The sequence below is a fragment of the Nomascus leucogenys genome, chromosome 22a (assembly GCF_006542625.1).
Source record: "Nomascus leucogenys isolate Asia chromosome 22a, Asia_NLE_v1, whole genome shotgun sequence".
Taxonomy (NCBI): Eukaryota; Metazoa; Chordata; class Mammalia; order Primates; family Hylobatidae; genus Nomascus; species Nomascus leucogenys.
In genome coordinates, this window is record NC_044402.1 from 94,062,521 (window position 1) to 94,075,417 (window position 12,897).

Consider the following 12,897-nt stretch of genomic DNA (forward strand, 5'->3'; position numbering starts at 1 on the left):
ACATTTGTTATTGTCTGTCTTTTGAATACAAACCACTTAAACTGGAGTGAGATGATATCTCATTGTAGTTTTGATTTGCATTTCTCTGATCAACAATGTTGAGCAACTTTTCATATACCCATTTGTCATTTGTATGCCTTCTTTTGAGAATTGTCTATTCAGGTCTTTTGCTCAATTTAAATCAGATTATTAGATTTTTCCCTATTGAGCAATTTGAGCTCTTTTCATATTCTGGTTATTAATCCCTTGCCAGATGAATAGTTTGAAAATACTTTTACCCATTTTGTTGTCTCTTAACATTGTTGATTGTTTCCTCTGCTGTGCAGAAGCTTTTTAACTTGATATGACACCATTTGTCCATTCTTGCTTTGGTTGTCTGTGCTTGTGGGGTATTACTGAAGATGTCATTGCTCAGACCAATGTCCTGGAGAGTTTCTCCGATATTTTCTTTTATTAGTTTCATAGTTAGTTGAAGGTCTTATATTTCATCGTTTAATCTATTTGATTTGATTTTTGTATATGGTAACAGATAGATGTCTAATTTCACTCTTCTGCATATGACTATCCAGTTTACCCAGCATCATTTATTGAAGAGACAATGCTTTCCCCAATACTTCATTTTTTAATAGTTGATTTTAATATATTTATATATTCTGTGATCATTTACATATTTGAATTATTTCTTTCACTTCTTTAAATTTAAAACTTGCTGTGTTTTTCTCTGTTGAATTTAATTCTGTCTTTTTCCAATATTTATTTGTTGAATTTTTTTTTCTTTTAAAAGCTTTTCATTTCTCTGATGTTTTGGAATTTCTACATTGTACTTCTGCACCTTCAATGACCATTAAGCTTTAAATAAACATTCACATAACTGTTATTTTGTTTAAAAAGTATAAATTATTTGGTATCTGTGTTATCCAGCTAACTTAGATTAAAAACATTAGCACGCTAAAATTAAAGGTCTGGAAAATTTGGTATCTCAGCAAAATAACTTTTGGTTCCATTGAGTTTCACTATTCTTCTCTATTTTCTATTTTTTTAAATAAATGTCATTCAGTTTCCACTGTAATTTTTATCATTCTCTTGATTCTATTCATCTTTAGTTTATTTTGCTCTTTTTTACTTGTTACTTTTCAGGTAGAAAAAAGGTAATTGATATGAGGTCTTTCTTCTAGTACAGGCATTTAAAATAAATTTCCTTCTAAGCATTGCTAACAGCAACCCATACATTTTGATGTGTATATTTTTGTCTTCATTTGGTTCAATCTGTTTTCTAATGCCTCTCATTATTTATTTTTGGAACCATTTAAACCATGTTGTTTAATTTCCAGATATTCAGTTATATCCCAACTTATTTTAGTGCACAGAGTATATGATTTGTATGTCTTCAAACATTTTAAATTTGTTTTGCTGCATAGAATATGATCTATTCTAGAGAATGTTTCATGTGCACTTGAAAAGAATCTGTTTACTTCTGTTGTTGGTAAAATATTCTTATGTAAAGGCTAGTAATATTTAAATTGTTGAAAATGCTGTCAGTCTTCTAAATTGTACATAATTTTCTATTAAGCTTTTCTGTCAATTTTTAAGAATAAGCTATCAATGTCTTCAAATATTGTCAGATTTCCTAATTCTATTTTTGATTCTATCAATTTTGCTCCATGTATATTGAATATCTGTTGTGAAGTGGGTATACATTTATAATTGTATAATTTCCTGATAAATGTACCTTTAGATGATATTTTTGAACCTAAGTCTCTATGTCTGTTGTTAATGTAGCCACTCCAGCTCTCTTTTGGTAGTGGTTTGTACACACACACACACACACACACACACACACAAGCACGCACACACACTTTGTTTCAATACATGCCCCTTTTATCCTCCTTTTTTGGGCTATTAATTTTATATATTTATATATAAATGGTATGATACCAAAAATAGTACATTATCATAATTACTGTTTTATGAAGCTGTGTGTCTTTAACAAATGAAAAGAGAAGAGGAAAGGTACATTTATATAGTCTGTTGTCTCTTTTTGTCCAATTTTCTCTAGTTACCTTCAAGCTTTTTTATAATTATTTTCCAGCAATTTGATTGTGATGTGCCTCTGTGTTTTTCCCTTCTAGTTAGTTTACATGAGGGTTTCTAAATTTATAAATTCTTTTTTTGTTGTATTTTATTAATTCTGGAAAATCCATGGTCATTTGCTCTTCATAGGTTTCTTCTGTCTGATCTCTTTCACTTCCCCCTGTTGGACTCTTATTTACATGGATGTTAGACAGTTTGATATTATACCACATGCCTTGGATACTCTGTTGTTTGAATACCTTGCTTTATTGTTTTTATTTTTCCATTTTTTTAGTTCATTGCATTAGTAAATGTTTTGTTTATTTTAGTATGCATTATTTTTGTTACTATATAATAATTGCACATTTTTATAGGGTACATGTGGGAATTAGAGGTCACTTTAATAAGTGAAATAAGCCCAGCACATAGAGACAACTATCACAGAGTCACACTTATATTTTGGAGCCAAAAATGTTGATCTTGTGGAAGGTAGAGGGTAGGATTATAATTACCAGAGACTGGGAATTGGGTGGGGGTTGACAAAGAGATGTTGGTTAATGGGTGTACACATATGGTTAGATAGAAGGAATAAATTTTAGTATTTGGTAGCACTGTAGAGTGACTATAGTTAACAATAATTTATTGTATACATCAATATGGCTAGAAAAGAAGATTTGAAATCTCTCCCACATAGATGATAAATATTTGAGGTGATGGATATCCTAAATATCCTCATTTGATCATTACACACTGTATATGTGTTTTCTCACTTTTGTTTTCCTGTTTGCATTTAAGTTTGGATTATTTCTATTGGCCTAGCTTTAAGTTCACTGATTCTTTGGTTTGCTATATGTAGTCTTTCTGATGAACCCATCCACCAAAGAGATTTTCATGTCTTGTAGCATATATGTGTGTGTGTGTTAATTTCTAAAATTTCCATTTAATACACTTTTGTAGTTTCCAAATCTTTGCTTATGTATGTTGTCCATCTCTTCTACAAGATTGTATAACACATTAACCATAGTGATCTTAAAGTCTTTGTGTGGTAATTCCAAAATTTGGCTTATCTCTGGGTGTAATTATGTTGGTTATTTTATCTATTGACAATGGGGTTGTTTCCATTTTTCTTGGAATGCTTCATAGTTCTTAATAGAATGACAAATATGTTTAAAAGTAAGTGGGAATACCTCCTCTTTTTTTCAGGCCATTAGTGTTGAATATTGCATCAATCTTATCAGTTGAGCTTGGGGTTAGGGAGCAAGATAAAGTTTCTAGCCCTACTCCTAGTATTAGATAAATTCTTTCTAGTGTTTTGGCAGACTGGTAAGTAGGTTTCCCCTCCCTCTACCAGAAGTAGCTAACCAGTTACTGTGAGTATGTGAGGAATATGTCTCCTGATACTTCCTTAGCGTTACATGTTTTCTGCCTGTGTTAAAGCAGCATCAGGTCAGAGGGACAGGAATCCCCTATGCTAATTTCTGAGCTTTGACATGTCAGAGAAAACTTAGGGCATGCTTTATTTCAAGAATGAGGAACCACACTTTGGAATTATACAGTATCCATGTGTAGATGAGCTTTTTCAAGTATTACTGCTCCACTCTCAAATTCTGGTGTAGGCTATGTATATTTTATCCACCAAAAACAACTCTGTCTCCTACTCTGTCTCCATATGTTTAGTGACTAGGCTGTGGAAAATAGCTGGGTAGTGTTTGCAGACTCCCTTTGCATCTGGGGCTTCCAAAGGTTCTAAATGATCATATTATATTACACTTAAAAATCTTTAATAATTTGTTAAAGGTTTGATTTTTTGTTTTAACTATTTTATGATCCCTACCTTTCCTTCATATATTTAACCTAAGATGTCTACAAATTGTCCTGAAAGGGGCTTTGATTCTTTTGGATTTAGTCATCTCACTTGCCTTTCAAACTCAGTTACCTGATGGAATCAAAAAAGTAACCCAGAATTTCATATCCAGCCAAACTAAGCTTCATAAGTGAAGGAGAAATAAAATCCTTTATAGACAAGCAAATGCTGAGAGATTTTGTCACCACCAGGCCTGCCCTACAAGAGATCCTGAAGGAAGCACTAAACATGGAAAGAAACAACCAGTACCATCCACTGCAAAAACATGACAAATTGTAAAGACCATCAAGGCTAGGAAGAAACTGCATCGACTAATGAGCAAAATAACCAGCTAACATCATAATGACAGGATCAAATTCATACATAACAATATTAACCTTAAATGTAAATGGGCTAAATGCTCCAATTAAAAGACACAAACTGGCAAATTGGATAAAGAGTCAAGACCCATCAGTGTGCTGTGTTCAGGAAACCCATCTCACGTGCAGAGACACACATAGGCTCAAAATAAAGGGATGGAGGAAGGTCTACCAAGCAAATGGAAAACAAAAAAAGGCAGGGGTTGCAATCCTAGTCTCTGATAAAACAGACTTTAAACAACAAAGATCAAAAGAGACGAAGAAGGCCATTACATAATGGTAAAGGGATCAATTCAACAAGAAGAGTTAACTATCCTAAATATATATGCACCCAATACAGGAGCACCCAGATTCATAAAGCAAGTCCTTAGAGACCTAGAAAGGGACTTAGACTCCCACACAATAATAATGTGAGACTTTAATACCCCACTGTCAACATTAGACAGATCAACGAGACAGAAAGTTAACAAGGATATCCAGGAATTGAACTCAGCTCTGCACCAAGTGGACCTAATAAACATCTACAGAACTCTCCACCCTAAATCAACAGAATATACATTCTTCTCTGCAGCACACTGCACTTATTCCAAAATTGACCATATAGTTGGAAGTAAAGCTCTCCTCAGCATATGTAAAAGAACAGAAATGATAACAAACTGTCTGTCAGACCACAGTGCAATCAAACTAGAACTCAGGATTAAGAAACTCACTCAAAACCACTCAACTACATGGAAACTGAACAACCTGCTTCTGAATGACTACTGGGTAAATAACGAAATGAAGGCAGAAATAAAGATGTTCTTTGAAACCAATGAGAACAAAGACACAACATACCAAAATCTCTGGGACACATTTAAAGCAGTGTGTAGAGAGAAATTTATAGCACTAAATGCCCACAAGAGAAAGCAGGAAAGATCTAAAATTGACACTCTAACATCACAATTAAAAGAACCTGAGAAGCAAGAGCAAACACATTCAAAAGCTAGCAGAAGGCAAGAAATAACTAAGATCAGAGCAGAACTGAAGGAAGTAGAGACACAAAAAATCCCTTCAAAAAAATCAATGAAGCCAGGAGCTGGTTTTTTGAAGAGATCAACAAAATCCACTAGCAAGACTGATAAAGAAGAAAAGAGAGAAGAATCAAATAGATGCAATGAAAGATGATAAACAGTATGTCATCACCGATCCCACAGAAATACAAACTACCATCAGAAAATACTATGAACACCTCTGTGCAAATAAACTAGAAAATCTAGAAGAAATGGATAAATTCCTCAATACATACACCCTTCCAAGACTAAACCAGGAAGAAGTTGAATCTCTGAATAGACCAATAACAGGCTCTGAAATTGAGGAAATAATTAATAGCTTACCAACCATAAAAAGTCCAAGACCAGATGGATTCACAGCCGAATTCTACCAGAGGTACAAGGAGGAGCTGCTACCATTCCTTCTGAAACTATTCCAATCAATAGAAAAAGAGGGAATCCTCCCTGACTCATTTTATAAGGCCAGCATCATCCTGATACCAAAGACTGGCAGAGACACAACAAAAAAAAAGAGAATTTTAGACCAATATCCCTGATGAACATCGATGCAAAAATCCTCAATAAAATACTGGCAAATCGAATCCAGCAGCACATCAAAAAGCTTATCCACCATGATCAAGTGGGCTTCATCTCTGGGATGCAAGGCTGGTTCAACATATGCAAATCAATAAACATAATCCAGCATATAAACAGAACGAAAGACAAAAACCACATGATTATCTCAATAGATGCAGAAAAGGCCTTTGACAAAATTCAACACCCCTTCATGCTAAAAACTCTCAATAAATTAGGTATTGATGGGACATATCTCAAAATAATAAGAATTATTTATAAAAAACCCACAGCCAATATCATACTGAATGGACAAAAACTGGAAGCATTCCCTTTGAAAACTGGCACAAGACAGGGACGCCCTCGCTCACCACTTCTATTCAACATAGTGTTGGAAGTTCTGGCCAGGGCAATCAGGCAGGAGAAGGAAATAAAGCGTATTCAATTAGGAAAAGAGGAAGTCAAATTGTCCCTATTTCCAGATGACATGATTGTGTATCTAGAAAACCCCATCGTCTCAGCCCAAAATCTCCTTAAGCTGATAGGCAACTTGAGCAAAGTCTCAGGATACAAAATCAATGTGCAAAAATCACAAGCATTCTTATACACCAATAACAAACATTTTTTCTTTGAAATAATTTACTTTTATGCTGAATTATTTGATTTATTACTTAAATTTATTTTTCTACATGTCTATAGTTAATGTGTCCTTTCATATCATTAACTTTTCTTCCTTTCAATTATATATTGAAAATAGATGACATTTTACTTTGATATTAACTTTTAAATTAGTATTTTTAACAATACTTATTTAGGAAATAGTATTTTACTGTTTTGTGAGCCACTACTATGGTAATTTTTTGCATATAACTAAATATTTTGAATTGAGTTCATATCCTCATAATTTTTTAATAAGCAATCTATAGGTAGGCCTGAAAATATCTCTAGTTTGTGTCATCTTAAAATTAATTTTCTTGTATATCAAATTAAAAATTACTTTTCTTCATTTTGCTATTTCTTTGATGCTGTATCCTTGATTTCTTACATCAAAAATCATTTCATTTTTTCTCTTTTCCCTTCCTTGAAACATGGTAAATATAAATGTAAATTTGTGATAGGACAGAGCTATAAATGATGAATATTCCCTATTGAACATATTTTGGATTATTATTAGATGCTATTTAACTTTCTCTTAGCTGAAAAATTGCTAGAGCTGTTTGTAAACCATTTGTAATATTACCTGTGTGTTTCATTTTACTGAAATACAAGTCAACCTACCATTTTCTTAATTTATTGAAACTTTTGATTTTAAGGTGGATCATTTTTAATTAATTGGGAGTGATCTTTATGTGTGGTTTTGAGACTGTGAAAGTGGACACATGCATTAGTATTTTGTTTTTCTTTTACATATCCAGCATGTAAGCTTAGCCTCTGAAAACCATTTTCATATTAAATGTGAATTGGAAAAAAATCCTGAGACATATAGAATTGATGTTGTCTTGTAATAAGAAGACTTTTTCTTTTTTTTAAAAAAAAAAGCTGACTGCATCTTAAATTTATTTTTATCAGGATATTTTCAACAGTTTCTTTCTTGACTCATACATTATTTAAATTATATCCATAGTCATTTGTGTAAAACAATTTTCTAAAACTAAATTAGAACATCATATAGATCACAAGTGTTGGTTCTATTTCTTACATATTTCAACTGTTTTGTTTTTAATATTTGTGACTACTTAGACAATAATATCTAGAAAAGTTTTTCTGTATACATATCTAAGTGGAATGGAAATCTGTTTTCATTCACAATGAGGACTAAGAGTAAGTATTTTAGAATTGACATTAAAACAATGGAAATATCACCTTTTAAAACTTTTTAGTTAATGTTCCTGAGATTGTATTAATATTTCAAATGACTAACCTCATCATAACATTTTTGTTTCCATATATATTTTTGAAATATTTCCAGAATTTTAAAATTCTTTATTATTTTGGAATTATATAATCAAGAAGTTCACTCTTTTTATCTAAAACATGTCTTAGTCTTTGAACTAAATATAGCTTCATGACTGGAAAGGTTCTTTTTGTCAATCTCAGGCAACTGCTACTAGCATGCAGTTTGTCATCTGAGAAGTAAGTGGTGCATGGCCCAGGTGTGAAGTGAACTGATAGAGAATTATGAATCAGTTAGCAAGAAAGAGAACTCCAAGGTTGGCTTGAAACTTCAAGGAGACTTATACTCTGAAGAATCATGGCCAGGAATAAGTTCATATAAGGCATTAATGAGAACAGTTGCAAGAAATGACACAAAGCTATAATTCCAATTTTAGGCTAGTAGAATTAGCAAAACATTAAGGAAATGTTCAAAGGGTAGAATAGACTATTTAAAAAGTAACACCTTGGTCAGTAATTTACTCAAAACATATTGCCTGTGTACTAATTGCAAAGCAATATATTACATCCTGGTGATAAAAAATACTAAATAATACAAATGGGGTCTATGCTTTCATAAACTTAGTTTCAGAAATGCCAAGGTGAAGTGCATGGTCTTTTCTCTTGGGTCTATATACTCTGCTCTCACTCTAACTCTACACCATTTACAGCCACAGTGGAAAAGTTAAGTCAAAACAATTAAGGCTAAGGGAAAGTCTTAAATACCTGCACTGTAGCCAGAATTCACTTATCATGATATTAAGATATGTTGTATGATGTAGCTTGGGTTACTTGCATTATCAACATTGAATAGTTTGATTAGAGAGTCATAAGTGGTTTTTTTTTGAAAAATATCATATAACAAGTAAAAGTATAAAGTGTAAAACCAAAATTTTGTGTCATCTACCTACCAGTGATTACTCTGTTAATGTTTTTATGTATATCTCTTCAGAGTATTATATTCATATAATACAGATTTAGATATGTTGTTTGATTTTAATTCTTATATTCTTTTTTCCATTTCTCTTTCTCCCTCACTACCCAGATCTAATCAACCAATTACCATGTCCTATCCTACATATCATACCTTGTTCTTTGTTACTACCCTGTTGCTCGGCCACTTTCATCCCTAGCCTTCCTTGCATACTCTTATAACTAGGTTCCCTGAATCTGCTCTTGTCCCACTCCAATCCATTCATCTCTTCGCCATTCAAAATATATATATATTTTTGGAAGAAAAATAATATCACGTCTCTTTCTAGATTAAAAACTTTCAACTGCCATGATCTTTTACTTATAATCAGTTCTAAAATCCTTAATATAGTGGAACAAGGCCTGCCTGGCTCCAATTTCTTCTTTAGCCTTTTCCCTCTATGGCTTTCCCTTTATTAACTAGACAAGAATCTGGGCTATCTCCTTACAATGCCCCAAGGATTAAGACAAGCAGTGGATTTGCTTGAAATGCTCTCTTTGCCACATGCCATATTTTCCTGATTGACTAATTCTTCCTTAGCCTGTACATTTCATCTTAATTTTAACTTTTCATGACTTTCTTAATCCCTCAGACAAGTTTGCACTCTGTAATTCTTGTCATAATCAATACATTTAATATAAATTATTTTAGGCTTTTCATGCTAACTTCTGAATTACATTATGTATTGTATCTTTATTGCTTTCTTATATATTTTCACTAGAGCACTTGTGAGTTAAATATATAAATTATATATTTTATATTAAAGATATGTCTATGATCATTTTTAATAACTATAACATATTTCATTGAATGGATGCAGTGTACTTTATTAAGCAGTTTTTTTTTCTGGAACACAGGGAAATTACCTGAATGTATTCTTACTCCGTTGGAGTAACCTGTATCAAGATTATTCTCAAATGGTACAATTTTAAACAACCCTGCAATGAGCAACATTATACATGTACCTTATTTATTTATTAAGCATATATATTAGAAATAGAATTGTTGGGTAAAGTTTATATGTATTTCCAGCATTACACATATGTAAAATCTGTTGCCAGAATGGCCTAAAGATGAGCAATAATTATGCCAATTTATTTTCGTATTTATAACATAAGCAAATGGCATTTGAGGCTAATATGAATTTTACTTTATGCTACTCTATTAGTTTATTTTGATACAATTTTTAAATATATTCCTCACATAACATTTGAAAGTTTACCTTTTGCTCAGTAAACATTCAAGGCAACTTGTTTATGGTGACAACAATAACAATTATATCAATAATAACTGTAATCATAAGTACTTTTAGTAGTGGTAGAAATTGAAGGAGCAGAAGTAAAAGGTACAGAAATATTACTATTACTACCAAAATTCTTCGGAATTTAATCAACTTCACCATTATCTATTTATTGTAAGCACATGGCAATCAGTGCTACGCTATTGCAGTAGGGACACTCTTAGTCATGTATAAACAAATCCTGTCCCCGCATTAAAAATTTCTAGGTACAAACATGGTTTGCTGAACATCCATTTAAAGACAACCAATCAGAGAATAAGCATATTTTTCAATAAAATAAAATCATATTCAAATAAATATGGCCATAAAAATATTTTATGTATCTCTACTAACCTTCTGCCCTATTTTGATTTAAAACTTTGAATTATTCTGCACTTAAACAATATATATTACTTAATCATTATAAATATTTTAATGACCATAATTTTGTTTCTAAGATTATCACCTTTCTTTTTTTCTCTTCGATATACCTAAAATATTGTAATCATGAAATAAATGGTAACAATAATGCTTTACAAATGGAAACTTCTTTTCTAGTGAAGAATGTATTACTAGATTTTGTCAACTTTATTTCTCTTGCAAGACCAACATTTCTCTTTCCAGCATTTATAGAATGTCTTTTAAAATGTATATAATTGCAACAAAGTGTAATGGTAATGTTTTCAATTTTAAATTTTATTGAGAAATCAAATAATTCTGGGATACAAATAAAATGAGGGATATGTAGGGAACGTTTTATATATATATATATATATATATATTTATATATATATATATATATATATATATAAAACATAAAATAGGTTCAATATCTGCTAAACAGAATTCAGAATAGTTTACAGAATTTAAACAGCCAATAGTACCTATTAGTGGAACATGGGGTACTGAATAATTTAGATTTGATTTATTAGAATTTCTGTTTAGTCATGTTATATATCTTGAACTGTAACTAAAATTTTAAGAATGTAGTCAGTTATTTTATTTATTATTTCCACTTTTGCAAATATGTTTAGCACTTGTATACCCTGTTAAATATTAATTACAAATAATAAACACATGGCCTTATCATATTATTGTACACTTTTTCAAAACTTTGAAATTCTCGATGAAGTAAGGACTGAGGTTAATTTCATTTGGGTTACTGTTACAGGTGCTTTATACTAAGATATTGACTTTGGTTGTGAGCAGTTCTTCTGGCTGAATTGATTTATGATACACTCTGTTGCTATCCAGACAGTTTCCAGTGAAATGACAAAAAGTTCTGCTTCCATACCCAACTAATCAATGGAAAGCAAAGCAAGACCAGCCAAACAAAACCTTTTATATAAGGTGACTGGATACTAAATGTCATGTTGTATATGCTATGTGTGAAAATAAAGAGCAGACATGCATATCTTGTTAATCGATATTGCTATTTGCTTTCCAAAGACAAATTTATATCTAGTACAGAGACTATTAAAACTGTTGTTGCATTAAATGGTTTGTTTAAAAATAAATAAATGCCCATACATGTTATGTGAGTGTTAATATTTCTGCTTACAGCATTTGTATTTGTGAGAATATAGACATTCAAACATTTAAATTATGAAACATTTAAATTAGTAATTGACTAAATGAAATTAATATTCTCGTAGAAAAATGCCTAATACAACGAATTCTTTTGACAAATTAAAGAAGACCATGGAATGCATTCAGACTTCTCAGTTAGTTGAGAAATTACTGTTTCTTATAATATATTGCAGATTAAATAATACATTTTTACAAACTATTTTTTCACTTTATCTTAAAATTACATTCATCTACTTCCAGTTGCATTTGTTTTGAAATACAATAAATATCACAATGCATGGAATATAATACAAGAAACATATCATATATTATCTGTATATTCTTAAGTACTTAGTAGTGTGGGGCATTGTGCTCAGAAAGGAAAACCTGTGGAAGTTGGAGACGTACAAGCCAAGGAGTTACAGAAAGGCAGAGTGAGGACAGATATTAATGGATCTTGCATGCCATAATAAGCCCTAAAGAAATATTGATTAATTTAAAAAGAAAATAAGTGACATATCTGTATTTGTTTTAGAAAGATGCCTAGGTACAGTGTGGAGACAGAAAAGGCTGTAGATAAATAGAATATTATTCCTGTGATACAAGTAGTATAAGAAAAATATCTGATAGGAGTGGTGACTGGACAGAGAATGAAAAGGGAATATATTTGTGAGGCATTTTGAATAGAATGTTATGACTTGGTTACTGACGGAACATGGGTGGCAAGATAGAGAAATGAGTTGAGAATGTTTCTCATATTTCTAGCTCACAGCTTTTCTAATGTGAGCATTAGATTTATTTAATCCTTGTATTAATATCAGTACAATGTACCTTGTTTATTATTAATTTTTAATTTAATAACAATGTTGAGTATGTTTTAATTTTATACACATTTGGCAAAACAAGTAATTAAAGGCATAAGTTCATGTCAACAATATTTCTTTAGAAAATTTTTTACAAGCTATGAAATTAACAACCCATAAACAATTGGATCAAAATATTTGTATTGATTGTCTTTTTTGATGTACTTATATGAAATTCACATAAATGGGAATTTAATTAAAATGTAAACTCATTAAGTGAAATATTCATATCTTGAAAATTTTACTCAGACTGCAATTATTAAAATGTATTTGATCATTTTCCAATTAGATGTAATTATTTATTGCCAAAAACTTCATAATTAGAAAAATGATCTCAATTCTGCATCTTATAACCTTGTTTTTCACTTTCTATAATTAAGATACAAA